Here is a 24,553-nt window from a genome sequence, read left to right as displayed (position 1 = left end):
ATGAGCTATGGGTCTGTGAAGAGAAAACTGTGTGAGACAGGCTATAAATACATGCTGATGTAGCCGGCGAGACTGAAGGTGTATCACAACAAATGAGCCCTGCTCTTCGAATACCCCCGAGGAAACGACTGAGTGGTTGGACGCCCACAACTGCCCGTCGGAAAAGGATAACCAAGAAGCAGACGGTGCAGATAAGTAAACTAGCGATGGCAGTGTATGAGGCGCTGCCAAATCAGACACTGGGACTGGAATATAAGATAGGGCGATACCGGCTGGGGAAGCGATGAGAAGGGATGCATAATCACAATAATCCGGGCAGGGCAGAAGGACGCAAAATAGCAGCAGACTTAAGGGACTAGCTCCCACACCCCCATAAATAGCATAGGCTATCGTTAGTTCGGTAACCCCCTGCGGGGTTCTTGAGATCGGTAATACCGAGGAAAGAACCAAATGCGGGATAGCCTGAGATCCAGGGATGGAGCGGGCAACAGTTTGGGACAAGAAGGGAGGGGCAGGGGAGAGAAGTGGGACGTGTATAGTGAATTTAGTTGGGGAGTTTTGGGGGCGGGAGGTTAGTTGGGGGGGTTTATGTTGAAATTGGACATGGAACAAACTTACACTCAGGCCAGGCTGAACCGAAGTGGAGGCCGTGGAGGGAGGGAAAAGGGATAAGATATGGACAACGATGGGAGACCTTAGACTAGTAACCTGGAACGTTAGAGGTCTCAATAGTTACCTGAAGAGGAACAAGGTAATTATGTACCTGAGAAGACAGAAAGTAGATATAGCCCTTTTGCAAGAAACCCACCTCACCAAGCAGAAACTAGAAGTGATTATGAAAAAGTGGAAAGGGACCACTTTGGGTGCAACATACACAGCCTACGCCAGAGGGGTGATTATCTGGGTGGCACCACACGTGCCCTTCCAGGTGCTTCAGGCCACTGTGGAGCCAGACGGGAGGATGGTAGTGATGCAGAGGGTGTTAGAGAACAGGGAACTGTGTATCATAAATACATACGCCCCCAACCAAGACACAGTGGCCTACTTCAAGACATTACATTGTAAAATCAGCCCCCATATAGGATGCGCGGTCATATGGGGTGGGGATTTCAATTGCACACTGAACCCAAATTGGACAGATCGGACACTAAATTAAACAAACCCACCACTGCAGTGAAAACTTTACAGGCCCTGCTGAGAGACTTTGGTCTAGAAGACATATGGAGGCAGCAACACCCAAACGATAGGCACTACTCACTCTACGCCGCCCCACCCAAACTGCACACGAGGCTGGACTACATGTTCGCCACTCCTGAGTTAATTGGGGAAATGACGGGTTCAGAATATAAGGCACAAATTTTATCGGACTATTCCCCTCTGATTCTGGGGTGGCGACACCAGTCCCCCAGAGCCAGAATCCCAACGTGGAGGCTCAGGGCCGAAGCACTGAAGGACACTGCATTCTGTGAAGATCTAAGGGAGGAGATAATAGGGTATTTTGGAAATAACACGGGGAGTGTGGAGTCAGATAGAACCCTGTGGGAAGCTTTTCAGGTGGTAGTTAGGGGGGCGGCTATGTCTAAATGCGGATCAGGTGGGCCAGTTACAACAGGCGTGTGGTGGGCTCTGGGAGAGGCTCTGTAATCTGAACTACAAAAAATACATCGTAAAACAACATGCAGGGGAAGACAAATCGGGGAGACTGCTCGCATGGCTATATATGAATGAGACACCAAGAACGGCAATCAGGGAAATAAAGGGGGAAGAAGGCCAAATTTGGAACACCGAAGAGTGACTAAACGAGGGATTACTCAGATTTTACGAACGCTTCTATAGAGATGCTGGGGAGACTTCCGAGCAGGAGACACGGGAGACGCTAGAAGACATAGGATTACCTAAACTGAGTAAGGAGGAAAGGGAGAACCTAGATGCTCCCATCACACTAGAGGAACTAGAGACAGTGGTATTACATCTACCCACATGCAAAACCCAGGGGACAGACGGACTCCTCAGTGAATTTTATAAGACATACAGTCGGAAAGTGCTCCCCCCGCTACTGGCAATGCTTAACGAGGCCTTCGAGAAAGGGAGACTCCCAGAATCTTTAAGGGAGGCGGTAATCATCCTACTCCTCAAACCCGATAAGCCAAGCTCAGATTGCGGGTCATACAGACCCCTATCCATGTTGAACCAGGATAATAAGATCCTCGCGACAGTGCTAGCAAACCGATTGAAAAGGGTCATTAAAAAAACTCACACACTCAGACCAACCCGGCTACATCCCAGGCAGAAGTATATCCGACAACCATAGAAGGCTACATCACATTATAGAGCAGGCAGAGGGTGACCCAAGCAAAATATCTATAGTCTCTTTAGATGCAGTGAAAGCCGTTGACTCTGTAAGGTGGCCTTGGATGATGGCTGCCTTGAAGGAATACAGGATGGGACCTGGGTACCTGCAGTGGGTGAAAATGGTGTACAGCTCCCCTATAGCTAGGGTCAAAACGGGAGCAATAATTTCAGAAAAATGGCAACTAAGCAGAGGCACTAGACAGGGCTGCCCATGGTCCCCGATGCTGTATATCCTGGCCCTAGAACCAACAGCAGTATGAAGAAATAGGAATCCACACCAGAGGGGGATGGCAATTGATATCATTGTGTGTGGACGATATGCTGCTATACTTGCACTTCCAGGAGGAAAATCTGCAATATGTCTTGGAGGTGATGGAGCATTAGCATTATGCGACGCTCTTGGGCATAACGGTAAACCCCAAAAAGTCATGCATGTTCCCCCTGGGGAGGTACCCAGGAGTCCCACAGGAGAATTTACCTATTTTGCAGATACCCTGGCAGACTAAAACATTTAGATACCTGGGGATTAACATATACCACTGGATCGTAGATGAGCATAGAAACAGCATGGAGAGGGCAGTGGATGGCACTAGGAATAGCATGGGGTTCTGGGCAAAACTACCCCTAGCCATGGTGGGGAGGGCGGTCTTGCTCAAAATGGTGGTCCTGCCTAGGCTACTACATTTTTTCACAAATATTCCATACATGTTGCCCAAGCGCTTCTTTACCAAACTCCAGAGTTTATGTAGGGGATTATTATGGCATAACTCCAGAAACAGAATAACCCTATGGAAATTACAGAACACGTACGATAGAGGAGGCATAAAGCTGCCGAATTTTGAAATTTACCACTTGGCAGGACAGCTACAGTATGTTGCTAGGTGGCTGTCGGAAGATGACACAGCAGAATCTAGACTGCTAAGGGGTGAATGCGACCGATACTTTCTAAAAGAATTGATATGGCTACCCAAACCAGAGTTGCGGGCCGCACGGGATTGCTGGAGCTGGGCTAGAAGGTATGGCGCAAGGCATGCCGAGCTATGGGGAACCTGGCTCCAAGCTCCCCGCAGGCGCCACTTGTGGCGCTATGTGGGGGGGACGCGCAACTGAGGAAAGTGATCTGCAAATACTGGGAACCAGTTGGTCTGGCGACCCTGGGAGACATATGGCAAGAGGGGAAAGCACTGGACTTCCAAACGCTAGTAGATGAAACAGGGGTTCACAGTGGACAACATATTACATATACCAGAATAATCAAGCGGATAATGGAGACATGGTCCGAGGCGGCACTAACAGAACAACCTGACATTGCCATAGAAACGATGTATGATGTCTCGGAGGGAGAGCACGAGAAATCCCGGATCTATGAAATAGTGATGTCTAGAGTGGGTAAGGATTTGCTCCAATTTAGATGAGAGTGGGAAGAGGGAGAACTCATGCAAGATGGACAGTGGGAAAGGGCCCAGAGATACCATAAAAAAGTGTCCAGGGACGCCAGGCTTCAGCAGATCCAGCTATTTATTTTTTTGTAACGTATTTTATTGACATTTGTACAAATACATATAAACATTAACAGTTAACAAGTATTAACATACTGAACGATTAACCAAAACAGTCTTTGTGATATGGTATAGTGTTCTCGGCAGTCTGTTTGGGCAAGGGGGTAGGTGGCTAACAGTTCGGGTGTTAAAGTGGATCCGGGACGGGGTCCCCCAATGCTTAGGTGGTTCTTAGGTCAGCTGTGCTGGTCGGGTGGTGTTCTCAGGGGGGTTTATGATCGGCAGCGAAGTGTATGTCGCGCAGCAGGGCCTTCCACAAATCGAGAGTGTCGTTTGCGTTATCCCCCCCTGCGTTGGTTCCATCTTGCCAGGCTCTGGTCTCTGCCTCAGTCCATCTTTCCAGCTCTTTGATCCAGCGTTCGTGTCTCGGGCCCCCTGGTGACTTCCATGCCATTGCTATGCAGCAGATCCAGCTATATATAACCCACAGGGCATAAATGACCCCTAGCATGATCGCCAAGTTTGGGGGCAAAGATGTACAGAAATGCCCCAAGTGTGGGGAAGTGGAAGCCGGAATGATTCATAAGTTGTGGGCGTGCCCGGAGGTGGGAAAATTTTCTGAGGAAGTCAGGCTCCGACTATTGGAGAAGGGAATTAAGTTGGATGTGGAATCGATATGGACGTGCATGATGGGGGGGATTCACTAGACCTCGCAACTTAAAGCATGTTAGCAAACTCAAGGACCTGGCCTACATTCTGGCCAAAAGGAGAATAGCCATGGGATGGAAAACTGCTCACAGACCCAGACTAGAGGTGTGGTGGAATGATCTCCTGAAATGGGCAGATGCCGAGACAATAGCATGTTATGAGGTGGCTAGCGGGGGGGAAGATGAAGTGGGACCCGCGATGCGATAGCATGGTACAAATGGTAGCCACATTGTCGGGATCCTCCCTAGCCAAATCCAGTGAATGTGGTACGTCTGAGAACGATGAAGGTGATTAGCCCCCCGAGAAGGGGAACCTGTGAACCTGAGGTGGAAGCTCGAGTTAAAGGGGGAGAGGGGGAAGACAATAATAAACAAGGAAATGTAAACTATGAAGCAAATAACCTAAACTGTCGGGTGTGTTGTTTGTGTTTTTTTTCTGTTGTAAAAACCAATAAAAATCTTTTTAAAAAATGTTTTTAAAAAAGTGTTGACATGTATTTGCGTTCTCTATTTTTACTCTCTTCCATATTGTCCTCGCTATTATAAGCGGGGGCTCGTATGTCAGATTAACCTACCACGCCAGTGCTTTTAATTCCTTTAAAGGATAAAATACCTGTTTCTCAGTGTCTGTACTCTTTTTCAGGAGGGGAAAGAGAAGCTGAAGGTGTTACAACCTCCCCTTTATGCTGATTAAGCATCCACTTCTTCTCAGGCGGGTCTTCCCTCTCGCTCTGATAAATCTTCCATAATTCTAGAACAGTTAACCTTTTCTGTAGCTTCTTCCCTTTATATCTAGCATGCAAGTATGCTGTCATGTGTTGCAATGTTGTTTTTGATAATGAGCCTTCTTGAGGCCATGGCATGAGTGTTTTATTAGTCATACCTTTTGCCCACTCAGCATGGTACTTTCTAATCTCAGGTGTGTACCTTGGTAATGTCCTGTATAGATGTAGAAGGGGTGTGTCTCCCATAATGACAAGTCGTTTTTGACTGTCAATACTTACCAGGCCTTTTATCCTTTTACTTATTTAATCAAATATACCAAAATAATCGATTCGGCAAGCACCATCAATCACCGCCCATTGACAGAAAAAACTATTGTTAAACCAATTTTAAATATCTATGCGATGATGGTCTCTTTATTCCTTTGTTTCCAATTTCTATTAATTCTTACTGTATCATTGTTTTACTATCGACACTCTAAGAATCTCTTATTTATTTATATATTTATTATTTTCCTTTCATTTTTATTCTTCTCTGATTGACATCAATCTCTTGATTTTTCAAATCTGATGATCACGATTATTACTATCTTTTTTATCTCTTTTAGTCTAAATACAATAAAAGTTTTATGCCGACATATTTATTTTCTCTCTCTCTCTCTCTCTCTCTCTCTCTCTCTAAACCTCCAAAATCCTGTTACTATATATATATTACCAATAGGAAGTGCACTTTTTGGGCGGCTTATAACTTTGATGTCATCTTTGATGTCCTGGGTGTTAGTCTTAGCAGTGCTTAGCTTACCATAACTGGCGAATTTCTGGGGTTGTTCGGTTTTACTTGTAACCATAGCGTCATTTGAACAAATCATTTTCATTGAATATATATATACACACACTTATAATACAGTCCCTCTCCCTTTATTTGCCACTTTCGATGCTCTACCTACATCCGGTGCTCAGCTCGAGTCCTTCAGTATCAACCCTTCCCCAATCAACCACTTTGCCTCCGTCCATGGGCTGCCTTCGGGGACCGGATAGGAATTTCGTCAAAGGGGCCCCTGCCTAGCGTCTCGCTGTCACACCTGTTTCGTTACTCTGTTCTCTGCAGGAAACTCTGCGATCTTCTGGCTAATGGTGGAAGCTGTCAATAGTCCGAGAGTGTGTATCTGTGCCCGGGCGACTGGATCAGAACGATTTGGACTGCTACCAAAATGTTCAGTCAAACCTGTCCCCTAACTTCGATCTAGTATTATTGTGCGCTCCTGTCCCTGTCCGTTATCAGCAGTTTACACATGACACTGTTTTCATGTGGATGAAATCACTGATTTAAAACGCCAGTATCTCCCGCTTTCCTCGTTGGAGTGTTTGAACTTGGAAATTAACCATCTGACTTTCCTTTCCAGTATACCATACAGTTCTATTTAAAATATGACATCTCAGACAGAGAAAACACAAGCGTATGTTTTGTGAGACACAACATGTAACTGCATCTGCCAAAATTACTATGCAACCAGGCAACATACAAAAGGAAAAAAATGAAATTAATTTGCTGAAGGAATTGGAAAAACATCAAAAAAAGGAAATCAGCAAGCGGTTGGAGGAACATTCACTGCAAAATCATGTGGATGTAGGCAGAATTCCACGTGATCTACGAATTTTAATCTCGCCATCATTTGAAGATCAGGACCCGGAAATGCTAAAAGAATGGGGGGACTCAACGTATTTATATGCTCTGGACAATTGTTAAATATCTTGATTAAATATGCTCGAATGGATAGGCAAAAAATATTGGTAAAAATGGAAGAAATAAGTGATCAACTCTCCCAAATAACACCAAGTGAAGAGGGCAATAAATTAAGAGCCAGCATTGATGAAAGTCTTAAATTGCATGAAGAGGACATTAAATTGTGAAAACACAGGAAATTCCTCTGTGATAAATAAGTTTATGAAAAGGGGAGAGTATATATGTTTGCTCGCCGGTTTGATCATCTAAGAAAGAATATTATGAGTCAAAATATCCAGAGTAAACCAACAACCCCAGTTTCTAGCGAGATAGCATCAACCTCAGATACAGATACAGATACTACTAATAGTGAAAGTGACAACCACCCCAGAAAACCCCTTTTTTTAGACGAGATGAGGATGTTGGGTTTAGTTGGATGCAACAATCCCAAATAAAATGCAGGAAGATATCGGAGAAAATCACAAGGACATGGAGGAAAAAGAAAACAAGGAGGGGACAAAGGAACAAGCAGTTCAGATTCAGACAGAAACACAAGAACACGCTCTGGGAAGAAAACAACGCACCAAATCATACTAGTATAGACAACATTATCATCAATTTATCTACATATTTACTGTCTGAAGAACAAACCAGAATGCTCCAATATGGATTTAACTTTTGTCCAACGGCAACTTATGACTATGCTGAAACCAGAATTGACTTTCATAAATACATGCAGAAAATAACAGGACAAAATTCTTTATTGTCAATCCACAAAAAGAAAAGCCCAAATTGAAACCGTAGGGCAAAACAGAATTGTCCATTGGAGACCTAGATGGGTTATTGGATTTGGCTCAGTTGGAACTAATGGAACCATCAAATGAAAATAATACAGAAATAACATTAGAAATGTTGAATATAGACACTGGCTGGTCTATTGAAAGCAATTTAAAAAGCAAATCTAAATTCAACCCCATATTCCAACTAAGTGTACATATAGAGGCTTTCCAGGACCTGGTTATTCATGATCTCAAGAAAGCAATATGACAGAAACAACAAATGAAACCAAATCTCTGTTTCAAGGAGAAACAGATCCTGCAGGAATTACAAAATTCAAAAAATATTGTCATCAAAGCTTCAGACAAGGGGACAAATATAGTCATCCAGAATAGGGTGGACTATATTACAGAAGGCGAAAGGCAGCGTATGGATGCTAGCTGTTATGAAGAACTACTAATCAATCCTACAGGGCAAATTAACACCAAAGTGAAGTGCCTTTTGAACAAATGGTCAGACCAAAATATTCTCGATGAAGATGACTGCAAATTCCTTTTGAACAAATTTCCCACTATACAAACCATTTATTTCATGCCTAAAGTGCATAAGAACCTCACCTGCCCCCCTGGCAGACCCATTGTCACACTTAATGGAGCAGCTTTGGAAAATATGTCCAAATATATAGAACAAACCCTTTTGCCCTTGGTATTCCCTCTACCTTCATACTTACGAGACACACAAGATTTTTTTAGTAAAATCGATGGAAAAACATGGGAAAAATACTTTATGTTTGCTACACTAGATGTAGTTTCGCTTTACACGTCCATTGAACATAGTTATGGCAAAAAAGATTGCAAATACTTTTTGAACAGTAGATCACTGAACTATCTTGCCCATGGTCAGATGATTATATAAATGGTGGACTTATGTTTAACAAACCGTGTTTTCCTGTTCAATGACAAGTACAATAAACAGTTACGAGGTACAGCCACGGGGTCTAGTTGTGCTCCCTTGTATGCAAATTTGACAATGGGGTGGTGGGAAAAGTCTATAGCATGGACAGAAAGTAATAGCCAATATACAAACCAGGTGGTTTTATGGCTAAGATTCATAGATTACTTGTTCATCATTTGGAATGGAGATGAGAAAGATTGGCTCAATTTTATAAAAATTCTGAATATCAGCAACTTAAAGTTAAAATGTACAGAAACACATGGCCGGGAGTCAATAATTTTCCTGGATGTCTTGGTAAACTCAGACAAAAATGAAATCATCACTGAGCTGTACCGCAAACCGACTAGCTCAAATATGCCACTTCTTGCGAGTAGCAATCACCCGGTGTCTTTAAAATGGAGTATACCATATGGGGAATTTGTGAGAATTCAGTGTAATTGTTCTAGATTAGAATGTTTTGACAAAGAATGCAAATAAACCGCAAACAACTTTGTAAAACAAAGATACCCGAAAGCAATATTAGAGAGAGCTTACTTGAAAGCTTGGAATTTGAGTCAGGCCACTTTACTTCTAACTAATCGAACAGTAGAAGAAACAGAAAAAGACAATGTAATCTGACTAATTCTTTCATATGGCACTCACTCCAATGCTATCCGCAAGATATTACATCGACATTGGCATGTGTTGTTATCAGATGAAATGTTGTCATCACATCTTGAGGAAAGAGCAAATATTACTTTTAGAAAATCACCTTCCATCAAGGATTTACTTGTAAGTAGCTATATCCCCCTGGTAATGTGAGCACTGTTGCTTGGCTAAATAGCAATACCTGTGGTTTCTTCAAATGCACAAAGTGCAAGGCGTGTCAACACGCCTCGAATAGAACAAATTATGTACATCCGACACTAGGCCACACAGTACAATTAAAAACAAGAATTATGTGCAATCCATAAATTGTTGTATATGCTCTCATGTGTTCTTGTGATCTATGGTACATTGGAAGTGCCGTTGGTAAATTAAAACTCAGAATTTTACAACGCATGAGAGCCATCAAGAATTCTGATGCATCATACCCGATGGCTGTACATTTTCGAGACATTCACGAGGGCAAGATTGAAAGCTTGAGATTCTTTGGTCTGCATAACATCAAAGAACATCCTTGAGGGGGTAATCAAGAGCTTGAACTACACCAAATGTAAACCAGGTTTATTCTAAACCTTGAAACCAAAAAGCCAATGTGACATAACCTTGATGAGGAACTGTATACATTTTTGGGAACCTAAGAAAATGAAAGAATGAAAAAACTAACAAAAGTGGTGGAAATGGAATGAAGGCATCCCTTTACCTTATGCCTCTATCTCAAAAAGAATTGCCTATTTGCACAAAATATGAATTTGGAATAGTCAGTTGTTTTTCTCATGTAACTGTGTTTCACTTAAAGTAGTTTTGGATCATTTCCTAGTAGATTTTGATAACGTGGGATATATTGTTTTACTGTGGTTTAAGTCTCGATCTATAGCTGTCCTGTGTATACTAACTAACATTTAATTGAAGCCTGAATGGACAAAAAACATAATTAGTACCTGATAGAATTATGTCTATGAGAGTAGGTAGCACTATGCACTTTACTATTAAGTCAGGCTCTTCTACTTGACTAATCTTAGTAAAGATTTGTTAAGTTAGTATCATCTCTTTATGAAGAAATATAATCAACAATGTAATCATCGTCTCTATAAATGTTGTTGAGGTTTCGAATATACAATAAGATTTATGTAGTTGTTGAATTATGTTACGGTGGAGCCACGCTTTAAATCAATATTGTGTATTGAGTAGATAATCAAGTTTGTAATTTGTTATGATGTACTTTGCACTTTAGAGATATGAAATATTTTGAGTTTGGGCACAATGCACTTTATCATAATGAAGAAAGCAGTTATGAAGTATATGCACTAAACATCTTCTTAAAAGTAATTGGAATTGCGATAGCAACCACAAAATTGCATTCATTAAGCAATTTTAGTATGTTGGCTATGTGTCAATTGTTTGCCGAAATTCATAAAAATTCCTTGAGTTTACTTATAATCTATTTGATGAGAATTAATATGATAATTTTAAAGTCATTGCACTAAGCACTTTAGAATGTGTGAAATTACTATGCCAGCTATAAATCGTATGCACTAAGCACTTTAGAATTGGTGTTACTGCTAATTTTGGTAAATTTTTCATGCTTGCCGAATTAAGATTCAGTAAATTCAATGAACCGATATTGTTAATGGGCACATTGGCAAAACAATCTGAAGTCGCCTTTTGTTTTATAAAATGCTCTATACTCTTGGCTTTTCGTATCAATGAATATATGCTAGAGGATGCACGACAAAATAAGCAATCAAACTAATGAAAAGCTTTTACAAAATGGACACTGTATTTTCTAATGTTTTACTCAATAGCTTGAGCTATGCATTGTTGAAAGAGAAAAGGGACAACTGCAAAATGCAAACCATAGAGACTAGGTGTTTGTATATGTATTGCCACTGGGTGTTTTAAAATGTGAATTGGAACAAGCAGCGAGGACGCTCCGAAATGCGTTGTACCGTGTTTTTCTCTTTTTTAACTATTAATGGTCATTAAATAAATTGGACATTATGAGGATTTGATGACCGTCTGTCTGGTTTTTGCATTGTGAGGAGTTACGTTCTGGCATTTGATCTGTTGGAGTGCAATCCTTTTGGGAATCCACCAATGGTTTCCTTTATTTGCAAATATATATATCTATGTAGTTATGGTTAAGTTGCTGTTTCCGAAAGGAAGAGCACTTTTTGGGCGGCTTATAACTTCGCTCCCCCTGGACGAATCCTCACCAAACTTTGAAAAAAAAGTATATGGGCCACTCTGAATTTTTTTGCAATGTTTGGTGATGTTTGGTCCAGGTTATAGGGGGGGGTCCCAAAACATCTTTTTTTCCCCATAGACTGAATGGGGGAAAAACTTTGCGCACGGCTACAGGCCAAACCGTTGAACGGATTTTCACCAAATCTGGGGCAGTGGCTTGGACCCGAAAGCGTGCTTTAGTAAATTTGGTGACAATCCATCCAGTACTTTCCTTTAAAACGACCAAAAAATATGTCTCAATAAATTAGTGATATCTATGTCCGCTCCGCGGTTACATTTCCCTGTTCGCTCCGCCGACATGATGCCGATTGGCAAGGGGGGGTGGCATCACCACTGCGGACACGCGACGTCTTCGCCGATTGGCTACAGCGAGCCGTCATGTACGTCAGAATGTGTAGATGCGCCCGACATCTTGGATCCGAAGACAGCGCGCTACTTACCAGAGGCGAAATGCTGTTTTCAAAACTGTTTTGCTCTCCTACAGTGCGTGGGGAGGATCACAGAGTAAATGGTGGGTTAAATACTGTATTTGTTTGGCTGGTAGATGTTAATGATGTATTCGCCAGGGGAAATGGTGTTTGGGAAATGATTTTGATTTCCTACAATGCTTGGGGAGGTTTAAACAGTAAGAGACAGATGAAATACTGTACTTGTTTGGGCGGCAATTGTCTATTATATATTCTGCATTGGGGCCTTCTTCAGGATGTTTCTACGTGCAGAAAATGAGGGATCTAATAAGGCTACTATTTGAGTCCGTGCTGTGTACATGCACCTTGAAAATGTTCGCAGGACACGCGTGGCGTTATAACCATTGCTTTTGAGTGTATTTCCCTATTATATTACATTTTCCTATGGGTGTGTTATTGCTTAGTACGCCACCATGGTTGTGACATGCTGCAGTGGTTGTGGGCAGGGCCTAGAGTCTTGGATGCATGGCTGTAGGCTGTAGGCCAAAGGCCATACTTCCAAGACTGTAGGCCCTGCCCACAACCCCTGCTGCATGTCACGACCATGGCTACACGTGTAGTATTGATTATCGCTTACATGGTTGAGGGGAGAGTGTACAGCGTTGGGTGCATGGCCAGAGGCCATGCACCCAACAACAAAGTTATAAGCACTGGAGTTATAAGCCAGTGCACATCAACACATTGCAATAATATCCATGCACAAACAGCTAGGAGTGCAGTGTCTGGCCATGAATAAGTGAAGCATAGCACACCTATCAATACACCTGTACTACTGTACATCACTGAGGTGATTGTGGGCAGGATGGACAGTTTTGCTTCCATGGCTGGAGCCCGTAGCCCATGCATCATACTCCTAAATCCCTAGGCCCTGCCCAGAAACACCACTTCATATTACTGCAATGCATACACTCGTCCCATAGGTTAGCATGTCAGATGGTTCTGGGGAGGGTGTACAGTCTTGGCTGCATGGCCGAAGCCCATTCACCCAGAAACAACCTTGTTAGCGGTGGAGATATAAGCCATTGTACACCTATACATTCAAAAGTACGTGGACATATATCTTAACCTCTAGGTCCTGCCGCCACCCACTGCAGCACATTAGACATGGACATTAGACAGGGACGTTAGTGACTGTGTTGCCTTGGTGGAGTGGCTGTTTCCTTAGAAAGAACTGTTTTTGGCTGCCTTATAACAGTCCTACCCTTGGACGAATCATTGCCAAACTTTGAAAAAGAAATATATCGGACACTCTGACTTTGGTTGGAAGGTTTGGTCATGTTTGGTGCAGGGGGTGAAAGTTATAAGGGGGAGGGGTTCTCAAAACGTCTTTTTTCCCCTTACACTGAACGGGGGAAAAAGTTTGTGCTCACGACCATCTACCTCTTTCACAGATTATTTTCAGAACAGCGTGCAGTATGGTAGCTTTCTTCGGTGCCCCCCTATCTTTTACTAATGTTTTCGTTTGTGCGGATACCGCCAGAAACACCTCCAAAACAAGAGAGCATTAGACTTCTCACACTCAAGTAATAGTATTTCACAAGGTGACAAGGTGGCATGTCATGAATGATATTTGTGATGTCATCTTTGATGTCCTGGGTGTTAGTTTTAGCAGTGCACGGTGGTGGCCCGAGTTATGGTTGCTTAGCTGGTGTTAGTGTTAGCAGTGCACAGTGGTGCAGGCAGTTATGGTTGCTTAGGCTACCATAACTGGCGAATTTCAGGGGTTTTTCTGTTTTACTGCGAACCATAATGTCATGATTATAAAGTTTTTTTTTAGGGAATTTCACAGGTTTTTAATAGCGCAACTTAACCATAACGTCCCCTTAACAAAGTTTTTTTTTGTGATATATATATATATATATATATATATATACACACACACACACACACACTTATAATAAAGTCCCTCTCCCTTTATTTGCCACGTCCAATGATCTACATACATCCGGTGCTCAGCTCGAGTCGCTCGGTATCAACCCTTCCCCAATCCACCACTTCGCCTTCTATCCATGGGGTGCCTGTGGGGACCGGATAGGTATTCCATCAAAGGGGCCCCTGCCATCCGTCTCACTGTCACACGTGTTTCATTACTCCATTCTCTGCAGGAAGCTCTGCGATCTTCTGGCTAAAGGTGGAAGCTGTCGATAGTCCGAGAGTCTGTTTCTGTGCCCGGGCGACTGGGTCAGAACGATTTGCACTGCTACCAAAATGTTCAGTTGAACCTGGAGCATTCAGAGTGCCAGATGGAATTTCCAATGACGATCTCAGACCCAAATAACTGGACAGACTCAAAGAATATGGCAAAATAGTACTTTTCTTAGCTATCAATAAAGTAGGAAAAATTGGCGAACAACAAATTGGAGTCCACACATTCACCATAATAATTTTATTATACAAAGGCTTCATACCCCAATGTGCGTCAGCTATGATGTCATCCTATGTGGCAAACTTCAAAAACCTATTGACGGGAGGGATTGGTTAAGGGTACATATGTACATATAGTTTGTATTAGTATTAGTGTAATTATTGGATGCCCCTTATCTGGTAGGCACACCTTGAGCTACCTCTAGATACGTATAATACAGATCAATAGCGGAATAACAGCAGCGGATTGGTTTCTGCAACATTGTACAGTACACTGCTACATAGACCCTTAGGATTCATTGGCATTCTCTCCCAGACTTTCGGCTCATTAGCAGCACGTAAGCAAAATGAAACTCAGGTGCAGAGAACAACGTCAGACTACTACCCACTCGTCCAATTAGTCCACTGTCTCTCATCGGTCAGGCCCTAAACTAAGCGAAGGCTTCTTCTTTGTAGTTGACCTTGCAGACTGTTCTCTTTACTGGGACTTTTAAGGGAGTGTAGGTACACCACTATCTTCATCTGGAGTTTAATGAATAGGCATTGTTTTCATGTTCTGAATCACATGCGAGGAGATCATGATTTTGTCAATTTTGACCTTTTATATAGAGCTATTTAATTCAATTCTGCTGGGTTTCATTACTCCTCTTGGCCCCTTGAGTCTTGGTTGCTCTACCTCACATATGATTTCTGCATCTTTGATTTCCCAATACTTGGCACTTGCAGATGTTTTCTTCTTTGCTTAATCTAAGAGAAACATGTCTTACGTACATGGCTTATCCTCTTGACTCCCTTTGTGCCTTGCAATTATTTCTTGATATGGCATCCTTGACCCCAGGCCAATAGATATTCTTTGTTTCTTCACACAAAGCTGGTTTCCTTCACTTTTCAACTCTGCAGCCCCTGTCTGTTTCTGAGGTAGTTTGGTCATTCTTAACACAAGTCCGATGTCCATCTTATAATCATGTCTGCTTTAAACATGTTATATTTTCTTATGCAGCCATAGGTGTCCCCAGAGGGGGGCATAGCAGGAAGATTGCCCCCCTATTGGCTGCTTTGCCCACCTCTAATTGGTGGCCTACCCCCTCCAATCCCCCTCTGGCAAATAACTCTTTCCAGGGGCCTTAAAGGTGCTCCTTAGCTCATCTGTCCTTCGCGCATTTGTAGGCTTAATTTACTTAGCCTGAGTTCTTTCTTCTGGCCTGAAAGGGACACCACAGGAATCAATAGGCAATGAATATCACTGGGCTGGGGGCCATCACTGTTAAAAGCAGGCTAACTGTCCCCTTTCTTTTTCTAATTAATCTACTTCTTTCTCTGCATGCTTCCCCTTCTTTCTTACACCACCACCTGGACTTAAACTTACATTTTTTGTGATGAATGAACATGAATGTATAGGTGTGTATTTGTTTCCCCCTTATGTTACCAATGATGACCATATAACTTTTTGTTTTCTGTTTTGATTCATACTATTGTTGCTGGTTGCTGTTTTTCTTCTCTCGGGTCCCCTCTGTTTTGTCAAAAGGACTAGATGTGATGTACATTAATGCATTTATTGCAACAATGGTGGGTTGGCAAGAAGAGGTTAAAGAATAATACTAACCCGTTTGCTTTAAAACCCATGGCACAGCAATACTCCCAAAAATAATCAGGATGTGAGATCCTACAATAAAGCAAGCTACGGTTCTGAACAAAAGAGTTTATTTCAGAAAACCACAAGTGTTATTGTTCAATTAGTTTACATAGCTTCCGATAAGCACGAAAGGCTCAAAACGAACGGACAAGAGTGATTGAGTTTGGTGGAAATACAGATTGAGTATTAACCTCTTTTGTGTTGAGGTACAGAGTTCCACCTAAGGGCACAGTGGTATACAACTGTTAGAAGAACATATATTTATACATTAGTGCACCCGGGACATAAGGTGGTCCAGGGCATCGTAAACAAGGGGTGTACACAACATAATCTACGAGACATACACGAAAAAGGGTATTTGCGGTTGTGCCACTGGGGGTCGACACAGGTGTGTTTCGGCCAGGAAGGCAGAATTGTTGCCTGGATGGTGTTGGCCTTCTTCAGGATGAGCACCAAATGTGGTGTAGTCCGTTTTGTCTGTGAATAGAGAAGGATTTGTGAGGAACTCAGGGTCTAATTGTGTTATTTATTGTTTCATAATTGAGGCCTAGTATTTCCATGTCGAAGGACAGCTTACCTGCTGCTGTGGTAGCAGTGGTGATGCTGTACAGAACCATCCGAGGATTAGTGCTGGATGGTTGGTGCGAGACTGTACTAATGGGAGCCGTGGGTTCCTGAGGTATCGATTTGGTCAGGATCCTATTGGCTAGAGGAGGGCCTAGAAAGGTCCCTCGTCTGTAAAAAAAGCAATGATAGAAGTGAGTTTTAAGCATCGATACAAACGTCTAGAACTAGGGTGAGGGTGTCCCTGGTCTAGTAAACACTGTTGGACGTTTGTGTAATGGTGAATGCCATACATGCATAAACGCTCCAGGGCGTGTGGGCAACGTGTCAACTGTTGCCTTAAGTGATCTAGGGCGTGAAGGGTATTACCGCCCCATTGTGTGAGGACAAGTTGGTTTTAAAAAAGCACAAAAATAGGGCCTTTGTTGGAATGTCTACACGATACGAACGCGATACGTCGGAAGTGGCCACTGCTCACGCTGTGTTGTCAATCAGTGTCGGCAAACGTTGGTGCGGCTTGACGTACACATTGGGTCCTTTCCACTAGCAGAGGAGGACGCGGACACGGAGCGGAGGAGGAGGCTAAGCATACTTTGTGGAAGCGAAAGCAGCTTTCCCGGGAGCCCGCATTGGAGTGCTTGAATCGCAGTGGCACCGCTACCCACTGCACTGAGCTGGCGACCAGGAAGCGCTTTCCCTCGGCGGCAAAGGAGGCGAAAGAAGCGAGGTGAGACGAGGCACAGCGAGGGGTGGTAGTAGCACACCACCATATGCCCTGTCTGCCTTTGTCTGAGGCACCATAAGTCAATCCGTAGAGGCAATGATAATACTAGTGACCTGTATGCCTTCACCCCTGCCCCCGAAAAGTTCTGCCGCAACTCAGCTCCACTTAACGGCCTCCAGCCCCCTATATTTCCTTCTATCTCCTCCCATTTCCTTACAGTCCCATTTTCTCTCACGGCTCATCTGGTGCATTTGGCTCCCTTAAAGAACAGCAGTATTTACAGTCACAGCACTGCAGCAGTAAGCTGCGGTAAGAGCAGCTCTACGCTGAAGTGGGCACCAAAGAGCGGAAGGGGAGGGAGTAGCTTAAAATCACTGGTTCTATTTGATTTTTATCAAATAGAGGACTATTGTTTCTCCTTCCCTTTCAGCCTCCTTGTTGGGCTCCAGAGTTGTCTGTACGACGGTATCCTCCACTTACGAGCCTGTTGGGGTGTGCTGGGGGATTGATATTTAGTGTGCAAATCCACAAGTACCCTTCTCTATGGCCTGAATAAGAAGCCAATAGAGGTTCACAAGTCGGGGACTGCAGGCTACGGCCTCTGACCCGGTATTTACTGCTAACGGTCTTCCCCTTATTGGAGGGTTGGGGGTTACGTTGGATAAATCCCCCCCCTGTACTGCGGGATTGGACCAGGTGATAGCAGCTCTTTCCCCTTTTTGGCTGTAATCTGACTGGGCAGTGCGCTTTCAGCCGGCTTGCAATTAGCCGTTTGAAAGAGTGAGAAAAACGCAGCGATGCAGCGGGGAAAAAGAGCGCAGCATTCGATCTATAATTTACGGAAAAACAGGACCCCTGCCACAAAAGATCCAAAGGAGACCCACAGAAAGGGAGGTAAAGCTAAGAAAAACTTGAAATATGCCTTACCTGTGGTACAGGGAGCTATTACAGAGTTTTTCCCTGTAAACCCCTCCCTGAGACCAGTTCAACTACAATTGAGGAGATGACTGAACTGGCAAATTTAGGAGGCACCTCTCTAAATTCTTCTAACTTTGATGACATCGACAATAATTCTCTTTTGGATCTGTGTTTGACGATACAGAGAGGGATGCAGACACACACGCCACAGATAACATCTAAAGTCTCTTCGCCCCTGAAAGAAAATAACACGAATATTGATTCAGGGGGACATAATATAGTTGGAAGTGGGGAACGTCTATCCCTCTCCCCGAACCTTGCAATGGCCTCAATGGAGGACGAGCCGGATCACGAGACGGTTGAGAGCACTGGTTCCCAATCCAATGCTACACAGTTAGCTGAGCTCCAAACGTCTGTAGCCTCCCTCCAATTTGCTTTGAAGATACTGCTACAGATGACGGGACATATCCTATCTAATACCAATTCTATCTCCACGACATTAAACTCGAAGGATATTCTGCGAGAAGAAACAGAAGTTAATCTATCGGACGCTCTCCTAATAGCCGAGGAGATGGAAGAACAAGCTGACGAGAAGGCGAGGGAAATGGTGCATGGGACACCTCATAGTAATATCCTAATTGAAGATATTCCCACAGAGGCAGAGGAACAAGATTTGGAACATCGTCCCCAACCCCCCCTCACGCGTAAACAACGTAGAATGGCCAGAAAGGCCCTTAAAAATAAGTCAGCCATAACTCATGCCCCATCTCCTACCGCAGGGTCAGGACCTATATTCGAAACTCGCTCAAAAAAAGCCAGGAAAAGACAGACGAGAGCCGCCCTGCGAGCAGTAACAAAAAAAGGTCCGCTTACAGATATCCCTGAAGATAAGTCCCAGGGCATGGACCTAGAGGAAACTGCATTAGAGGACTCGGGGCCTGTCTGTGAAGTAAGCTTGCCCTCCCACCTTGAGCCTGCTCCGGAAACACGGTCTTCGGAGGACCAGACTGAGCATGCCCTCTTGGAACAGCAGAAGCTAGTGCCTGAAATCAAGACTAATCGCATATGCTTCATTAAGAATCTGTATCCTAGGAACAAGAACTCCTGGTTGGCACGCTCTGAGCTATTAACTCGGCTACACCACATTCCACAACTTCGTATTTTAAAATCTGATGATTTTCTTTTTATCGAACCTCTGTCGGGTCCTAATCCTAATGTATCTGCCCTACATTGTTCTTTTTTTAATGTTGTGCAATTATTGAGAAATTACAAAGAAGAACTGAGAACGGTGGATATTGATATTGATGTGGACCCGCAAGAGAAGGATCTCTCAGTTGTCTCTGAGGAACCTGTTGGGATATCATCTTCTAGTAATGAGTGCAATACAGGAGTAGGAGACAGTCCTTTATTGGTAGAAGTACAATTAGCACTCAAGTCCTTGTTAGATTCCTTACCCCAGCTGTTGCAAAATCATTGATATCTATCATTACTCTCATGGAACTGCAGAGGTTTTTCACATCTTTTGAGGACAGATGGTTCTTCTGCCTTCCTGTCGCAACACAGCTATATTTGTCTGCAGGAAACTTGGTCATTAGACTCTTTAGTGTTAGATGGTTTTGTTATACATCAATCACCTGCGAAACGAGGCTGTAAGGGCCGCCCTTTTGGTGGCCTGCTGACGGGGGTTACCAACACTATGAAGTCCCGGAAAATACAGTGTAAAGCTGAAGACCAGTTATTGGCGGTGGAAGTAGAATATCCTACTGAAAATGGTAGTAGCAGATTTCTACTAATTAATCTGTATAACCCTCCCGGAGCAGTAGTAAGGGACACCTTACATGAGGCCATACAGGATTTACTGTCTACCTGGACATTAAGAACTAGCAACGTTGCTATCATTGTTGTGGGGGATTTTAATTGCCACATGTCTGACGACACTCTTATACCCACCAATCCAGGTTTTAGTGCGAAGTCCCTGATGACCCATAGTAAGAGGGAGAATGAAGGACTTGGGTGGTTACAATTGTTCGAAACCTGGGACTTGGCGATGATTAATGGCCGCACTTTTGGGGACATACCTGGGAAGCATACTTGGGCAAAAGGATCATCACTTAGTACATTAGACTATATATTTATGAGCCCCGAGATCCAATCCAAAGTAAGGTATATGTGGGTTAAGCCTAATGGATGGAGTGACCATGCTGCGCTGCATTGCTCAATATCTTTACCGATCCCCCTCACTCCCCTAACGCATATTGGAGATATACAATCTAATTGTTCAGGAAACAGAATTATATGGTCAGAGAAAAACATCAGAGCGGCTTCTAAAGCTCTCAAACTTACCACCATACAGGGCCTTCATGGTTTTCACGATATGACGATAAACGAAATTGAAAACTGGATGTCAGGCTTTTCAGGTTACCATGCTTCAGCCAAAAAGGGCCACATGTTAAAAACGGGAGGCATTTTACCCCCTTTTAATAGAAAAATCAGAGATGCCAAGAGAGGGCTTAGAAGAGTGATCCGTGGCTTAAAAACCTTGAATCTTTCTGAAACCCAGTACCGCGAGAAATTAAGAACCACTAAAACTCTATATAGAGCTGAGATCAAAAATATTAAGAGAATAGAGCGAAATAACAGGGATCAGCGACTCATAACTATGATTTGTGCTAGGAACTCGCGTAGCATCTGGGCACTTCTCAATGAGAATAGAGGGAAAGTTATAGGCCCTATGGTCAACCCAATTGACGAGATTACATGGGTAGAGTTCCTATTAAATCGTAATACGAAAGAAGAGGAGTCCTGGAGTATACCTATGGAGAAGGCCCCGACTATTCCCCCTTTTGATGTCTCTTCGGAGGCAATTCTCAATAAAATTGCCTCCCTTAAGTCTTCGAGAGCCCCTGGCCCTAATGGGCTAGCGAATATTTTGATCAAAAATAATTCTGTATTCTGGGCAGAGTTATTTTCCTTACTCTTTAATAAGATACTAGCCCAGGGAACTATCCCCAGTTCCTGGCGAACTGCCATTCTTATTCCAGTATTCAAAAAAGGTAGGCGCTCAGACCCTAACAACTATAGGCTTCTATCTATGTTAGATATCACAGGGAAACTCTTTGCCTCTTTACTACTAACTGAGCTGCAAAAATGGGTTGATAATGCCAATATACTTAGCAGATTCCAATGCGGCTTTAGACGGGATTTCTCTACATCTCATAATTTACTGGTAATGGACATATTATGCACTAGAGCGCTTAGTAAAGGACAGCCCCCGTTGTATGCCCTCTATATTGATTTTAAGGCCGCCTTTGATTCCATCCCTCGTGAGCGGCTCTGGGCCAAGTTGGAAACAATGGGATGCCCATCAGGACTATTATACTATCTTAAATTACTCCATCATGACACCTCGGTGCGCCTTAGACTTAATCAAGAGGGCAATACAACTAGAAATGTGTCTCAAAATAGGGGGGTTAAGCAGGGCTGTGTTACAGCACCTCTTATTTATAACTTATATGTCTATGACATCCCCGCGGCTCTTACAGATGTGGATAATTGCCCACCAAAATTGGGGGATGTACTGTGTGCCGTTTTGGCCTATGCTGATGATCTGGTAGTCCTAGACAACACCATAGGTGGCCTAAGGCGCTCGGCACATATTCTTTGGGACTATGCTAGGACCAATGGTTTGTCCATTAATCTGGATAAAACTAAAGTACTCAGATTCACCAGGAAAAGGGTAACCCGTGTAAATTTGGTGGTACATAAAAATCTTATCCTCTATGCCCCTTCTTACCGATATTTAGGAGTGGAAATAGAACCACTAGGTGATTATACACTATGCAAACAGGGGCGGACCACCTGTGCATTACAAGTAATTTCATTAGTTTCATCTTTTACTAACAAGCAGGGTGGCTTCACCTTATGGGGGACTCGCCATCTTTATATGCAAGTCTTTGTCCCTATGGTTATATATGGCATTGAGTCGCTGTTAACAGTTGATTTAGAGTGGCTTCAAGTGATCGAGGGCAAGTTCTGGAGACGCATGTTGGGACTTCCCCCGGGGGTACCGATGGCTGTGATAAGATTGGAATTGGGCCTTCCTTCATTGAAAGCTTTGATATTGAAAAAAAGAGCTGGGTTTTATTTGAAGATAAGTGGTTCCTCAAACCCTTTATTGTCGGTTATTCAGCAGGAATTAACTAAAAAACATACTACCTCACCTTTTTATAAAGATATGAGTAGATTCTTTACCGACATTGGCTGGACTCATAGAGGGGCTTGTGTATCTAATGAAACTTTAAATGCACTTGAGAAAAAAATAGAACTTTGGGATTGGTTAGAAAATTTCTCCCACTTGAGTAGTCTCAAGTCATATAATTTTGTGAAATACCGAACATATCAGTTTATGAAACCTCAGGCCTATTTATATCTCTGCCCTACCAGAAGACTCCGACGATTTATCATTCTATTCCGGTTGGAACAGTTGCCTACTCTAACCAATAGAGGAGCTTGGAATAATATCCCTGCTAATGAGCGGACATGTCGGCTTTGTAAATCTTTATCGTGCCCAGAAACAGCCAGGCATCTTCTGACGCAATGCCAGGCCATGAAGGAGCCGATTATAAACTTTTTGGGTAAATTTGTGCATGATCTATTAGCCATCCATGAACTGTCGTTCTGGCATTACTGTACCAACACTTGCAACATGCACCTATTCATAGCACTTTATAATGTCTGGCAAATGACTGAATTAGGCTTAGGTCTCTAATTAGATCTGAATAATAACTGCCTAGTCATCTGTTTATCTTATTTTATTTCAAATTTAACATGTATTGTATACTGATGATCTTATGATTCTTGAAACGGTCTTAATATTTGATGTTGATATATATGGTTTTATGTTTATGTTGTGTTTGTAAATGAAATATGTGTAAAGTTTGAATTTATTTTCAATCTATATCACATTAAAGAATTTGAATTTGAATTTGTTGGAAAATGCAGAAGTGCGTCCGAACTAGTGATGCGTCTGTGTTCCTCTGATGTATCGCAGTGCGCTGGAAGGGCCGAATAGCAACATGTGGTTGCTGTGCATTTTATACACAACGTGGTAATGTGGACCCAACCGGAGAAGGAGGTGGTTCCGCTATCAAAGACTTCCGTGAGTGAGTAAACGGATTAGTGTAGAGGGCAAAGCCTCTGGAGGCGTGACAGCTGGATTTGTGCACTTACCGCGAGCCGTGAGAGCAACGTGCGTCATCGGGGGATCTGCTGCTGTAATGGTAGCTGTATCATCCAAATGAAACCAGCTTGGCTAATAAGCTAGTCCCAGTGTGGTGCCTGGGCCAATGGCACGGGTGCGGGAGGTGATTGGACCAATGGGAGCAGTCTGAGCCATTCCGTGAATGGAAGACGTCTCGGTGGAGGACTGAAACTACTAGAAATGCTAAAGATGCTGGGACATGTAGTGCCTGGTCTAGTGGAGGCGCTGAGGAGCACTGAGGGCGATCTTGGTGACGGACGGGAACTAGTGAGAGGCGCTATGGATACTGGGACATGTGGTGCCTAATCATGTGGTACGGCAAAACGAGAGTCAATGATATTGAACACATATCAGGCACTAGACACAGCATGTAGCCACAGTTCTATTCAGTGATTAAAAACAGTCCAAACGGGTTCATACAGTTTAGTGACATTCATGTACTCAGTCCAAACACCTAGCCTCTGGGTAATATTTCGAGGGTCAAACAAACAATATATGGCATTATTCTGTGCAGTAGGTACTGCATCTCTGGGTCCGCCTCGTGCTCGTGGGTGGGGATTAGACCCAAAAATGTTTCCACTCTACGGTTATGTTGAGGCCAATCTGTATTTCCACTCTACGGTTATGTTGAGGCCAATCTGTATTTCCACCAAATCACTCTTCTCCATTAGTTTTGAGCCTTTCGTGCTTATTAAAAGCTATGTAAACTAATTGAACAATAACACTTGCGGTTTTCTGAAATAAACTCTTTTGTTCAGAACCGTAGCTTGCTTTTTTGTAGGATCTCACATCCTGATTATTTTTGGGATTATTATATACGTACCCCCCTAGGTAGATCAGGACTCCGTCAGGCGCCCTTATTTTTACTTGAAAGCAATACTCCCTTCTCTATGATCTAGAGCTACCCTGGTAGCCTTCTACTTTAGTACATGTATATCTATGGATCCCTTAATGTGTTCAAAACCGCTGCATTAACAACAGTGAAGTTCATGTACATGAC

This window comes from Ambystoma mexicanum, chromosome 2q (assembly GCF_040938575.1).
Source record: "Ambystoma mexicanum isolate Mex_15411 chromosome 2q, UKY_AmexF1_1, whole genome shotgun sequence".
Lineage (NCBI taxonomy): Eukaryota > Metazoa > Chordata > Amphibia > Caudata > Ambystomatidae > Ambystoma > Ambystoma mexicanum.
Note: the sequence above shows the minus strand (reverse complement) of the source record.